General features: G+C 39.0%; 1 protein-coding gene and 1 non-coding gene across 2 annotated transcripts in view; both read right to left on the reverse strand.

The window, feature by feature from the left end:
• Positions 1-14534, reverse strand: part of RALA (RAS like proto-oncogene A) — a 106221-nt gene that overhangs the window by 47396 nt on the left and 44291 nt on the right. The window lies entirely within an intron of this gene.
• Positions 13955-14085, reverse strand: LOC119055904 (small nucleolar RNA SNORA38). Its single transcript, XR_005083776.1, has one exon. It is a non-coding gene; the product is annotated as a small nucleolar RNA SNORA38 (small nucleolar RNA).

Raw genomic sequence — 14534 nt, forward strand, 5'->3', positions numbered from 1 at the left:
GATTTGAGTCCCAGTTTCCTTTTCATTGCTATTGGTGTCCTGTGCAATTCCATTCATTTCCATTAGTTTCGCCTTCATATATTTGTCTAATTTGTCGGTATAATCAACCAGTTCTGTGAGGATCCTGATCACCAATGTTTTAAACTGTGCGTCTGTGAGTTTTGCTATTTCTTCATCGCTTAGATCTATGGGCTCTGGGGCTCTGAGATCCTCCTGCGCCATTCTTGGTCTGTTCGGGCCCTTTAAGTGTGAGAAGCGGCGCCTTGGATTCCCAGGTCCCTGGGTTGTGATGCTGTATGTGGGTGCATGGTCAGAGCGGGGAAATGGCGGCCCCCTCTGCCTCTTCTCACAGCTGGGTGCGGAGGAGCAGCGCCTTAGGTGGTTCACCTGGGCCAGGCCACTCAGAGTCGCTGGGTTATGATGCTGTATGTGGAGGTGGGGTCAGAGCAGGGAAATGGCAGCGCCCTCCACTGCTGCTTGCCGTGGGGACCTGCCGGCTCGGTCCAACCGCCCACTCCCTCGCCTGTCCACCTGCGCACAAATGCGCGACCTCAGTTAACACGCAGCCCTGCTGTCTCCCCTGCGGTCGCTCACCTGGTCGCTCGCTCGGTCGCTCACTAGGTCCGACCCTGCGCCTGGATTCCGCAGGCCTGAGTCCGTCTGACCGAGTCCTCCTGTGCAACCCTGCTCCGCCAGCCGCTGGTTTCACCCCTTACCGGTCAGGCTGAAGAATTTGTTGTTAACGGACTTCCAAAAAGTTCAATTTTCCGTGTTCTGGCTGTGTTTTCTGTTGCTAATATTTAGCTTTCTCTAATCTTGGTTGTGTGAGAAGGCATGGCACATCCACCTATGCCTCCATCTTGGCGGAAGTCCCTGTCCAACTGCTTTTTAAAAGTACCATACAATTGCTCACCATACTCCAATTAGCAATGGGTAGTCTTTTTTAAAAATACAATTTTTTATTTGATTACATGAAGAGGGTAAACTTTTTTCCATGTATTTATTTATTTTGTGAATTGTTAATTCAAAACATTTACAACACTAATTTGGCAATAGTATGTTGTATAATTTCAGGTCACTATTGGCTAGGCTTTCTTTCCTCTTGCTTTCCTGTTGGGAACTGTCCTGCCTGGTTTCAGAAGCTGTAACCCTGCTGGCATGTGAAAAGGCCCCATGGCTAGGGGATCTTGGGACCATAAGCCACTAAGAAGACAAAACTTATCCTCTTGGCAACGGTGCAGCCTCTGCCCCCTTTACTTCACCCTGCTTGGCTCCTGGAGGATGGCTGGGTAGTCAATGATGGGTAAGATTCCTCAAGAAAGGAACAACCTAAGGACAGGCACAGTACCAAAGGGGCCACGAGGGAAGGACTTAGGGGATTGTGGAAAAGGGACAAAAAACCCTCACCCCCTGGCTTTATTATAGCCTGAGTCCTCATTCTATCTGTAAAAAAGTCTCCTAATCTCCTGGTTGCCTAGCTCTCCCCTTCTGATTCAGGCCTAAAACAATGCTGAAGGGGGGAGGTGCAGCCCTATGCTGGAACTAGCAGTTCACGGACAGGGGCGATCAGGCCTAAGAAAGAATAAAGTCCTGTGAAACCTGCTTTGCTAAGAATGTCCTCAATTTAAATGTTAAAGGTCCAAACACAAAATAAGTTTTTTTCCCAAGGTTTTACAGCCGACTTGCATCACCCTGTCTACCAGACCCTGACTCAAAAGACCGCATGATTCCAGAAATGTTACCTGTAAACCATATCTCCTTTCTTTAGTATGCATCTTGCAAGCCAAACTCAATAAAAGCCCATTAAGAGAGAGGCTAAAACACCTTTTACCTCTGAGAGACTGGTCAGCCTTTCCTTCCCAAGCAGATCATGTCTTAGAATCATTCTTATCTATGGTGGTCAAGGGGAGCTCTGAAGGCAGAGCCCCCCGCACACTTTCCCAGTCCACTTCTAGCAGGTTTCCTCTGTTGTTGGGTAGATCTGCTTCCTATACCAGATCAGGAGATGCAACAGACTATGTTCACTGTCATGTTAAGAAACACAGTAAAAAAAAGAAAAAGAGAGACACGTTCACTTCAGGGTTCATGGGCAAGGTATAGGTTGACAGGTTACATTTTTCTCCAATTACCAAAATGAGGAGATACCCTCTCTTTCATTATAACTCCTAATCCTCAGGTTGAGAGCTTAAGGAGAGTTTTTTTAAAGCAGACTTCCAAAATTAACATGAGAACCAATGCTGCAATCTGTTGTAGACCACTCTGCCTGGTTTTTAGGAATTGTATCTCTACCCCTTGTGGCTAAGGGTGAGGGATGACCTTTGGAGTGACAGCCACAGGAGACAAAGCCTGTCTCTGGTAGCAAACACTGCCTCAGTTTCCTCTCCCTGCCCCCAAAGTTTGGTCAGAAGTCACTGACAGGTAAGACCCTCTCACAGCAGGGGCAACCAAAGCCAGACTCGATCACCTGGGAGGCCTTCATGGAAGGACTGGGGGGGGATGGGGCTGAAACAAAGAGCAATGGACTCTCGCCACCCCTCACCCCGCTTTGTCAAAGCCTGAGTCCCCATGTTGTCTGGGAGAAGTGCTTCTTGGCTCTAATCCCCTTAAGCCTGAATACCTGATGGGGAGAGATGAAGCTCCTTGACTTGCTAGAGCATGTCCTGGGGAAAAATCTGGCATCACAAAGACTTACTGATAAATCTGTGAAATCTGCTCTGCTAAGAGTGTTTTCATTCATATGATAAGGGTCCTAGAAGAAATGAGTATGTCTCCCAAAGTTTCTGCAACTCTCTTCCTGACAGACACTGACTCAGACTCTGAAGCCCTCAGATATCTTTGAAATGTTATCTACTGTTTGATCCTTGCTGCCCTGTATTCCTGTGTATTACAACCCAATAAAAGCCCTGGAGCAGGGGGCTCTCGGCCTTTTTGTCCTCGGAGAAACTGGCTGCTGCTGGCCTTTGTCTCCCCTGAGAAACTGGCCACAGCCCACTTCACCTCCCCAAACAGACCAATTCATGTCTTGGCCATATTCATTTTCGTCTGTGGCACACGGGGGAACTCGCAAAGAAGTCGCCCCCACAGCAATCTTTGTATGGGTTGGGTGTGTGGGTAGGCTATCCAGCTAGCTCTTAATATATCCTAGTTTAATTATCATTTATTCTGCTCTCTGTTTGTAATGACTTGAGCTTCAGGACTTGAGAGAGAAGAAGAGATTCCACTTGCTGCCTTCCCTCTTGGGTATGCTGGGCAGAGGCTTCCCCCTCCCTGGTTCATCCATCAAAGCCATCTGTTTAGTCTTCTGGAGTCTGTAACAAAGTCTCTGCTTTTGCTGATGGTCACTCCATCTGTTCTCATTCTCATTGCTGTTATGGATTTACAAATTTCTGTCTGTAAATTTCTTCCTTCTGTCATTTCACAGGGAGTTGGATACACAGATGAGTTTGATGCATGAATTCAGACTATTGGCTTTCACTATAAAAGAGTTAAAATCCTAAGTTTAACTGATTTGGAATCCCCAAATATTTCAAATTTAGAAACTATGTGAATCTCAAATAAAGATGTTTAATTAAAATTAGCCTGAGTTTTAAAGAATACAATTGTTCAGTACCAGTTTTAAGAATAAATCAGTTTCCTGACTTGGTATGCATTATAAAAAGATGCTTATTGTAAGTATGACATAACAAAATACATAAGAAACAGCATGCAAAAGAATTTTTTTAGTACTCACCCAAGGATATGTTTATTGATTTTAGAGAGAGGAAGGGAGAGAGAGAAACACTGATGTGAGAGAAAAACATTTATCAGTGGCTTCCCATATGTGCCTGACTGGGGATCGAGTCCACAACCTAGGTCCATGCCCTGACCAGGGATTGAACCTGCAACTTTTTTGGTATATAGAATGATGCTCCAACCAACTAAGCAACCTGGCCAGGGTAGAAACATCACTTTTTAAATTAAAAACTTCCTCTGATAACATAAGAATATCTATAATTATACAACTTGAATATTATCAATTAAATTAACTGCAAATTTGTTTACCGCAGGTTCATTTCCAAGGGCTATCTTGAATGCCACTGAGAACTCCTAATCTTATCATTATCTTTGATCACTATTCTCACCCTTCCCCCTGCATACGATTCGTACAGGCATGGGACTTAAGCCCTTCCTTCCTTCCCTCAGTAACTTTTCATGATTATAGAAGTAACATGTATTCATCATATATATGACTAATTTGGAGAGTAAAGAGGGGGAAAAGTCACCCAGTGTCCCTATCGCTCAGTGTTATTATTTTGAATTTCTATATTTTACAGTACTATCTTACACAAGACATTCAACCAATCAAATGGTTCAGGAAGCTGCAAGAAAAATTCCAAGAAAAGCAGGAAAAAAGGAAAAGGAGACTAAGAAAATAATACCTGGAAACAGGACAGTAATACTGGAGAAAAATAATGCTTTCCTTTATTGAGTGTCTGCTCTGTCACACACTTTTTCAACTACTTGATTATTTCACAACTTTACATGTATAACTACTATCCATATTTTAGAGATGATAAAATTGAGCCATACAGAGTTTTTTTTTTTTTTTTTAAATGCTCCAAATCACATTGTTGGTCTGGAGCCAAGATTTCAAAAAAATCCAGATCCTAAGCATTCACTATCTAAACTTTACTACCATTATGGAAAAAACTGATAAGAATGACCTTTCTATAAAGCTTAGGGACACACAGTTTTAGAGGCAATTTCTTTTATTTTTTTTAAATTTAATCTTTATTGTATTTTTTCCCATTACCATTTAGTCCTCTTATACCCTCCTCCTCTCAGCAATCACCACCCTGTTGACCATGTCCATGAGTCCTTTTTCCTTTTTGCTCAGTCCCTCCGCTGAGGCAATTTCTTTTAAACATAAAAAGGCCATTCTCATAGGTAGCACAGAAGAGCTACCCCAATCATTTAATTTGGGCAATAAAAGTCAGTGGTACCAAAGGAGCAATAATCATACCCAGCAAAAGGCAATATTACTATTGCATATATTCACATGGTAATTTCATAAAACATAAACTGAATTTTATCTTAGCAACAGAATTAATCCATTACAGTTACCTGTTTTATCCCAGAAAATAATAGCTTAAGAATGCAATAATATAATCACATATATAGCCCCGATGACAAAAGCCATGTAATCAACACAAAAGAAGGCATCTGACATGTGGACTCTGAGAAGGAAGATACCTACCTGGTGGCTTAACTAGGTTAAAAAAAAAAAGAGCCTAGCAGCCATTTGTACACAGGGGCTTCTTCCTGTACTTCAGAGAAGCCCACACTATCTTCCTACACTATGTTTCTGCCATCTGTGCCAGTCTTTATAGAGGAGTTTCTGGAATGCTGTTTCAACCAAGAGGCCTGGGGCCTTCCTCTCTAACTGGAGAAGCACATTTGTATTTCCCCCATGATAAACACCTTTACTACCAATTAGAGCAGCTCCATTCTGACCAATCATAACAATGCCTTTGGACCAACCAAACTTCAAGGATTTGGAGTTCTCATTTGCATAAGGATGGACCAATCAGGGACCAGGAACAAGGACTTCTGTCCATTTAAGTCTGCCCCTGACTGGCTTTGGGAGTGAACTTTCCCTTTCAATAAAAAATTTAAGACTGTTTCCCTGGCTGGAGCTGAAACACCAAAGTTGTCTGCTAGAGCAGACCAAAGCAGAGCTGAGCTGCCTAGCCCCTAGGCTGCCTCACTACTGTGCTGTCCACACCCCTGTTGTTTGCAAGGCTATGCTGTATCACAATTGAGCCATTTTACACTGAAAGTTTCCTTCTTCATTGCATTCCAAATTGGGGATTCCTGTTAGCACTGAATTGGCATCAATGACTGTCAGTTGACAGATAAAATTCCATATTCCTTCCTGATAAAATATTTTTCTGAGTTAAACACCTAAGGCCGCCCACTGTTAGTGCATCCATGCATTGCTAATGAAATGCTTCACAAATTTGAGTCATTTTTGTACACTAACATTCTCTGTATTTTAAAGAAGTATATTATACCTTCCTTTTTAAGTAATGCAAATTAGATATAAAAGCTAAAAAAAGAGGAAATTCAAATTAGAGTAAACATAATAGTGGGAGATAGAAAAAATTTCAGAATTCTCTTTTTTGGGTTAAAAAAAAGATTTTATTTATTTATTTATTTTTAGAGGGAGGGGAATGGAGAAAGAAAGAGGGGGAGAGAAGCATCAATGTGTGGTTGCCTCTTGTGTGCTCCCTACTGGGGACTTGGCCTACATCCCAGGCGTGTGCCCTGACTAGGAATCCAACCCAGGGATCCTTTGGTTCACAGGCTGGCAGTTAACCCACTGAGCCACACCAGCCAGGGCTCTTTCCTTGGTTTTAATATTCTTGTCTACAGTTGCCATGAAACTAAGAGAAAAATTTTGTGCATAATTAGGAGCTTTCTACAACCCACTTACCCACATTTCAAAACTAGTTAATGATAAGAGCACAACACACAAATTACCATCAGTGAAGGGAGACAGCTACTGTTAAAAGAAACTCCCTCCATTTTTTCTTGCCTATATTAAAATTACAAACATGTACATTATCTGCATTGTTAAATGCAGTTAATGTTAAATTAATCCTGAACTGCGGTCTGCTTACTACTATCCCTTTTTCATGAAAGAGCAAAAGTGTATTTGAAAAGTACAAAATCCTAAATTTTAGTTATATGAGAGATAAGTTACAAACTAGAAGAAAAATGACTTTAAAATTATCTTAAAATCATGAAAATATCTTGTAGTACTCTAGATTTTCCTGCCCCAAATGAAGTATCGATAAATCTTAATTTGAGATTTGAACATGTTTTAAAGTTAAAAGTGATAGTAATTTGTGGAGTCATAAAACTGAAGTTTCAGTTCATGAACTGCCTAATGACTGTATCAAGAACATATTTCTGGAAAAGAACTTTTACATTGTAAGAAACTGGAAGGGACACTTTCCTCAAAGATGTTTCTAAGCAGGAGTGTGAATTAGAATCATCTGGGGAGCCTTTATAAAATGTATTTACACAGGACCCATTCATGAAGATCCTGATTCACCAGGCTAGGATGAGGAGTGTATACATATACTTTGTAAAAAGCTGCCTACATAATTCTAATGTGCATCCTTGTTAAGAACCATCATTCTATATCCATAAAATTGAACCATATGAAGTTGACAACATGAGTTTTTTTTAAATATGTAAAAACAGCAATTTCATATGGTTCATCGAATAGAAAGTGGCCAAGGATTAAAAACAACTAACATTTACTGAATGTACTACTTTGTACCAGGCATTAAACTCTTTATACCTGCTGATCGAAGTTTGATAACACTAGGCAAAAATATCATGTACTTTGTACAGGGAGGTGACAGGGATAGACAGGAAGTTGGTAAAAGTGAGGAGCTGAGTCAGAGAGGATGCCACAGATTAAAATATTGTTATATAGGAGATAAAGACCATTGGGGTCATAGATGGATTGACTACAGCAGGAGGAAACACTGGAGAACATTAATTTGAAACAATCCCACATACAGCAAGTTTCTATGGGGTCAAGGAAGCGACACCCCTCCTCAGTTATTTCCAACATGACTAACAGCAAGAATATGGACTAGAATGTATGTCCTATTACTTTAAGTCATGTAAGGAAGAAGGAGGTGGGGGTGACAGGGAGTGGGAGAGAGTGAGCAAAAAAGCGCTCACTCTCTCCCTTTCCAGGGGCCCCAGAAAGTGCTCTCTACCTTTCCAGGGGCTTGCTTATTCGGTACGGTCATGGCTCATCAAGAATGGTCAAGAATCATAGGCTGGACAGCAGGCCCATGCACAGATAAACTTCCAACCTTTTCCAACATTTAAAATTAAAACATTAAACATGTGCACTTAAGTTCAACTAGTGGTCAGAAGCAAAGTTATAGCATCTCATTATCATTTGAGGCTTATATAGACTTTTACTAATATAGAGGACAATTTCATGATCAAAGAGATAATATTGGTATTTGTAAGGTCCAGGTCCTATGGAATGTGTGATTTTCCTGGGGACCTCATCGAATACAAGCCTTAAGTATATTAGTCTATTCCTTCCAATTTTATATGTAATATGATTTTAACAAGCTACTTTTATTTTTAACTAGAAGTTTCACAGCAAGGAATTTTTTAAGTCAAATAAATATGATGCAACTAAAGAACCACAGAAGGTAGTCTTAAAACAATACAATTGTTGCATTTTTTGTATGAGTAAGTAAGCCCCTGGGGTTGAGAAGAGTTAAGTCACTTGAAAGAGATTCCACAGAAAGTTGTGGTAGAGTTAAAACTGGAACTGACCCAAGATGGTATGTCCAGCAGATTCTGTGCACCTGTGACAGTCTACTTGGATTCGATGTGACACCACTGTGTACTTGCAAATAACTTTTGAAGCCAATATCCCTTACTGTCATGTCATTCTTTCACTCTACTCCTAAATCTGGGGTTAAGTTCAAGGGATGGGCTGAGCATGTCTGTTTTACTGAATAACTGGTACCACTTAATAGGATTCCACATTCACCAATACATCATACTGGAGGACTGAGTTTAACTAACCTTCTGAGGGACTGGCCTCAAATGAGATCTAGTACTGTTATGTTATGCCAGGAATTAAAAAACACAGTCTTGGTTTCATAGTGACAGGCACTTTATGACGACAAAGAGACTTGTTACAATAGACTCTATTTAATAACAAAGCATGGTTGCCAGAGAGTTAGTTGGCTTTCTCATAAGTCACCTTTTTTCCTTTTTGGGTTCTTCCTGTCCTCAAGGATCAGTAGTGGCCTCACTGAGAGTCATCTGATCTCAAATTAGTGAACCCTGACTTTAAAGGTTTGAAGAGAAGAAAGATAAAAGAGTAAAGCTCTTATATGCTATTTTACAAAATTTCATATTAAGAAACAGAAAGCATGAATAGATAAGGCCTGTATTTAATTCCAGGAAACTAAATTTCTAGGCCTAAATAGAGTTGTCATTCTCATAAACCCAAGAAATAAAATAAAGAAAATTCAGGTAGTTCTGAACTTTGAGTTGCTAGCTACATTTCAGTTGACAAGATGCAAATATAATGCACAAAGCATGGGAACAAATTTAAGATATCAGAATAGGGGTTTTGACCTTGATGCTCCCCAAAACTATATACTAAAATACCAAAGGAACATTATTAATGTTGCCTGTCATTTATGTTAATGCAACCTATCACCATAAGAAGTAAAATTACTTTGACATGGCTTATTTAAAATTCTTCAAAGACTATGTATTGAGCTTAGGTTAAAATTTGAATTCCTTAATACCATCTCCCTCTCATTTCCTTTTTTGTTCTTCTCCCCTGAAACATTATATACCTTGATCCCAATGCATTTTTGAATTTCTAATAATGAAATATCTGTGGACAATATAAGGAAGATTGGCTTAAATGGTAACAAGTAACATGGATTTGTAGACAGTTGAACAACAGTACCAAGAAAGATCAATGGCCCTTGTAGGGACTGGCATGCCACAGACTGGGAGAAAATTTTTAGAATTTAAAATTAAAATAACTGGAGAAAAAGAGAAAGAGACAGATTTTGGCTCACTGGCAGAATCTTTCTGATTACTTATTATAATAAAAAATGGAATGACCTATCTGTAAGCTCCCATCAAAAAACTCAAACAGACTGAGCTGATTAAATTTAAATTTATTCTTACTCTATAAATATATATTATAGTTATTTTTAAGATTACAAATTTAATGCATACTTAATATCATTTTAAATCCATAGTGAAAGAAGTTCTTGATCCACACAATTCGATCAAAGCATTTTCAATTAACTTTTGGTGATGTGAATGTATGTGTACATAAAGGTAAAGAAAACTATTTAAACAGAACCTCTTCTGTGTAGCATTTCCAGCCTTCTAACTGCTTTCCAGGTCTGAGTGGCCAACTCCTTGGTGGTTCTAGGGCAATCCAGTAAAACATCTATTAGTGTTTCTCACTATGTTAATTACTGGGAGCTGTTCAACAGCAAAGAACTTTTTTCAGTTCTGTAACCCAGCATGTAGCATAGTACCTAGCAAATAACTGGTATAGACATATGCATTTGGAAAAAAATTTCATCTCTAGAAAATAACTTTGGAAACAGGCAATCAGTCTGGGTAGAATTCTTCGACATTCCCCCAGGAAGAACAAGAATCCCTGTTAGGAATTGTTGATTGAGGAGATGGGCAGGGAAAGTAGAGCTGGCAAATAAAACAGACCGCTCCCACATCTGATAGTGCTGTGTTTTATTACCCGGAATTACAATGTATCATGCATTATGGACAAACTGAACACTGGTCTCAAAAGCTAAGTTTGCTTTTATTAGACTAATGTTTTTAAAAAGCTCCTGAAAAAATTAAATAGAATTGTCAGATAATTTTGCTAAGTTAAGCTAATATTTAATACTTCACACAATTTCCTCAGTAAATTAATACAACTATGTCAATATTATATAACATTTGACTAGAAGCTTGATCTTCTGATAAGGTCATTTACTAAAATCACTATAGAGTGAGTGGCAAATCTCTGTAAAACTTTTTTTTGCTTCTTATATGTGTATTTTGAAGCTTAAGAGTTTCAAGTACATTGGATGTGCTATGTCCTTCTATACAACACAGTACATTTATGTAAGATATGTTTATAAGTAGCTGAACTATATTTGCAAATTAACTGAGGACATGAATATCCCAGTCTCCTTTGAGAACCTAATAAAGTCTATGAACACTCAACAAAGAAGCACCCCCACAACAGTCTTAGTTGAAAACAAATATAAATGTTACAAATCTTGTATTTACCAGTTACTGCTCTTGCTGAACTTGTGAGTTATTAGTAAGAAATAATATTTTTTAAAGGCTAACACAATTATGGTTGTACATAGAGAATTAATGGCAAAACTATTTCCGGTAACATTATTTGTGCTAAAAAACAGATTAAACTATAGATGACCATACAATGGAATTATAAAGCAATTATTTAAAAACGCATCCTCTGGCTAGTTTGGCTCAGAGGATTGAGTGCCAGGCGGCCTCTGACCAACTGGTTCAATTCCTAGTCAGGGCATAAGCCTGGGCTGCAGGCCGGGTCCCCTGTTGGGGGTGCAGGAGAGGCAACCACACATTGATGTTTCCTTCCCTCTTTTTCTCCCTCCATTACCCCCTTTCTAAAAAGAAATAAATAAAATCTTAAAAAAAATAAATAACATACATCAAGTAGTGAATGACAGTGAAAAATGCACACAAAATATGTGAAAACAACTCACAAACAGTATTTATGTATGAACTTCTCAAATAGATGTGCATTAGTACAAACAGGAAAAACATTAGATAGCTAAACAAAATTTCAATAAGAGTAAGTAATCTAAAGAGGAACATAAGAATGTTTAATTTCTAGGGCTTTTTGCTTATAGGTATTCCAGTTTTCTACCATGAATATTAATTGTATAACTAGGGAAAAAATACTTAAAACAGTGGTTGTGGTTGGGCTTTAATAAAATTAGACTGTCACAAATGGCTGCTGTGGGCCAATTATGAAAATATTGGTCACATGGCAAAACTGAAAGTATACAAGGTAGTATAGAGAATTTTGTAGCAGGCCTGTAGTGGCCAGCCTCCAAGATGGTTCTCCAAAAGCCCCATCTTTCTGGTATCCACACCCTTATGTAGTCTCTTCCTGTACTGTAGCAGCTTTGATCTGTGTGATCAATATATTAGTAACAGCAGAAGTAGAGGCATGTTACTTTCAGGGCTAGGTTACAAAAGGCTGAGGCTTCTATGCTGGGCACTCTCACTCTCAGTCTCTACAAGGGAAACAATCTGAGTAAGCCCATGGGGCAAGAAATCGAGGGCTCCTGCCGGCAAACATGTAAGATAGGAAGCCAATACTCCTAGCCCAAGTCTCAGATGATGGTAGTCAGGTGCAATCAGATGACTGCAGCTTCATGAGACTGAGTTGACACCATATAGCTAAGCTGCTTGCAATTCTTGATCCACAGAAACTGTAACAATAAATGTTTGTTGTTTTAAGCTGCTAAAATTGGGGTAATATGTAACATATCAAGGGCTGACTATGTGGGTAGCTTACAGCTTTGGAGACTAGGACCCCTTCAAGAATCTACCTTCGGAAAAAGCACCTTGGCTATAACTCATTTTGCTCTAAATCTCAGGTTCAGTTTTCTTTATGTAACTCAAACAAAAATTGTATTTGAATACCTTTTCGAAATGTTCAGTTCCCTAGATTTGCCTTTTACTTCTTCCCCCGTCTCCTACTCATATGTCACCCCATTTCCTCTTTTAGTTACTGTAAATCAATAGTTTGCAAACTCCCTCTGTAAAGAGAGAGTTAATATTTTAGGCTTCTCTCAAAGTCGAGCAGTTGCCTAGGCAACTCTGTTACTGTAGTTTGAAAGCAGCCACAGTCAATATCTAAAGAAATGTGAGTGATAGTGTTCCAAAAACAGGCAGTAGGCTGAACTGGGATCTGGAACTGTGGTTTGCCAGCCATTGCTATAGACGAAACTGATCAAGATCTAGTAAGAGCAATGTTTCACTCACATAGTAGATCCCATTCCCTCTAGCCGACTCAAAAGATACTGCTCTGGAAATCCTCCACACACCATCATTTCTACTAGCTACAAACTTGTTATTTCTTCTATCTTAAAAAACAAAACAAAAATTTTGAACTGTGCTTCCATTTCTGGAACTTACAGTGCCTAATTCTGCTTCTCTTCTCTTCTAAGCCTACTCTTACCAGGCTTTTTGTTAAGGTCCTCAATGATCCCACACTGCTAAATCCAGTAACCAATTCTCAATCTTCATTTTACTTCAATTAGCAGCAGCTGACCAAGATAACCCCTCCCTCTTTCTTAAAATACTTTATTTGATTTCCAGAATACCACAATAACTTGGTTTTTCTCAAATCTCTATGGTTGCTTCTTTTCCATCTTTCTCTCATTCTAAACGTTGGTGTCTTTCAGGATTTTGCTTGGAACTCTTTTTTTCTATCTATATCCATTCCCTTGATATCTCAGTATACTTCTACATGGGATAACACCAAAATTAATATGCCCAGATTTTATCTTTCCCCTCAACACCAGCCTCATAGTCAGCCTACTCAACTTTAACTGGTTGTCTAACAAGTACTTCAAACTTAGCTGTCTAAAATGTAAATTGTCCAAAACTCAACTCCTAATTTCACCTTACCTCAACCTGCCCCTCAGCTTTCCCTTTATCAGTAAACAGCAAATCCACTCTTCAAGTTGCCCCGGCCAAAACCCTGGAGTCATTCTTGACTACTCTCTCACATATAACATCTGATTTGCTGGCAAATTTGTAAGCTCCACCCTCAAAATATATAAAAGGCCCTGGCTGGTGTAGCTCAGTGGATTGAGGGCCTATTCAATTCAAAGGGTCGTAGTTCAATTCCCAGTCAGGGCACATGCCTGAGTTGCAGGCCAGTTCTCAGCAGGGGACCCACGAGAGGCAACCATACATTGATATTTCTCTCCCTCTCTCCTTCCCTTCTCCTCTAAAGATGAATTTTTTTTAAATCTTAAAAAAATATACAGAAGACTTCCCATATTACTAAGAATAAAAGCCTTACACGGTCTAAAGTCCTAAATTATTTCTCACTCCTTCTAGTAGAAGATCAACACAAGGCTCACTCCCTCACCTCCTTTAGTACTCCTGTCTGTAGAATTTAAGATTCATCAGGGCAGAAATTGCTTTTTATTTACATTAAATTAAAACATGCCTTTAATGAATAAAAAACACTCTACAGACACATGAGCTGATGGACTAGGTTTACGTTATATGCAATGAAGCTGGACACAATAGTATATTAACATGGAATGTTAAACAAATTAGTATTTCTTTTTTTCCCCTATGTGGGATGGTTGACCTTGAGTCTTCGGGAAACAAGCTGGCCCTAGACTTCTCCACGTCCACATTTCTTTGCTTCCAATTCTTACCTGTCCAAAGACAGGGAACCACAGACACACCTTCGTAGGAGGGTACAAATTAGTATTTCTCATTGTACAAAACTGTTTATGTAGGTGACACGCAAGAAGAAGGAATGATACTCTGCATTTTCGCTAATCATCTGTGATTAGTTTTAAAAAGGCATTTGAAAAAACTAGAACATTTCTTTAAGATACATTTCAAATAAATTAGTTATATGTGTACTACTGAACCTCCTTCTATCTCTCTTTCATACCAATAAAATCCTAGTGCAAACATCAAAGTTGCTGGTCACTCCAAAAGACTATTAAATTCATAACAGAATACAAGTTCTGAATTAATGTGCATTAAGTAGAGCAAAACCAAAAATCCAGTTACTGCAAAATTCATTTAGGCACACTTAATAGTCCACTCTATTTCTTCTAAATCTCACATTAATTACTAGAGCCTATTTATAGTACTAAAATTCTATCTTCAAGCATCAATGATTACATTTCAGAAAA

This window comes from Artibeus jamaicensis, unplaced genomic scaffold (genome assembly GCF_021234435.1).
Source record: "Artibeus jamaicensis isolate MK-2021 breed Jamaican fruit bat unplaced genomic scaffold, CSHL_Jam_final contig_311, whole genome shotgun sequence".
NCBI classification, from domain to species: domain Eukaryota; kingdom Metazoa; phylum Chordata; class Mammalia; order Chiroptera; family Phyllostomidae; genus Artibeus; species Artibeus jamaicensis.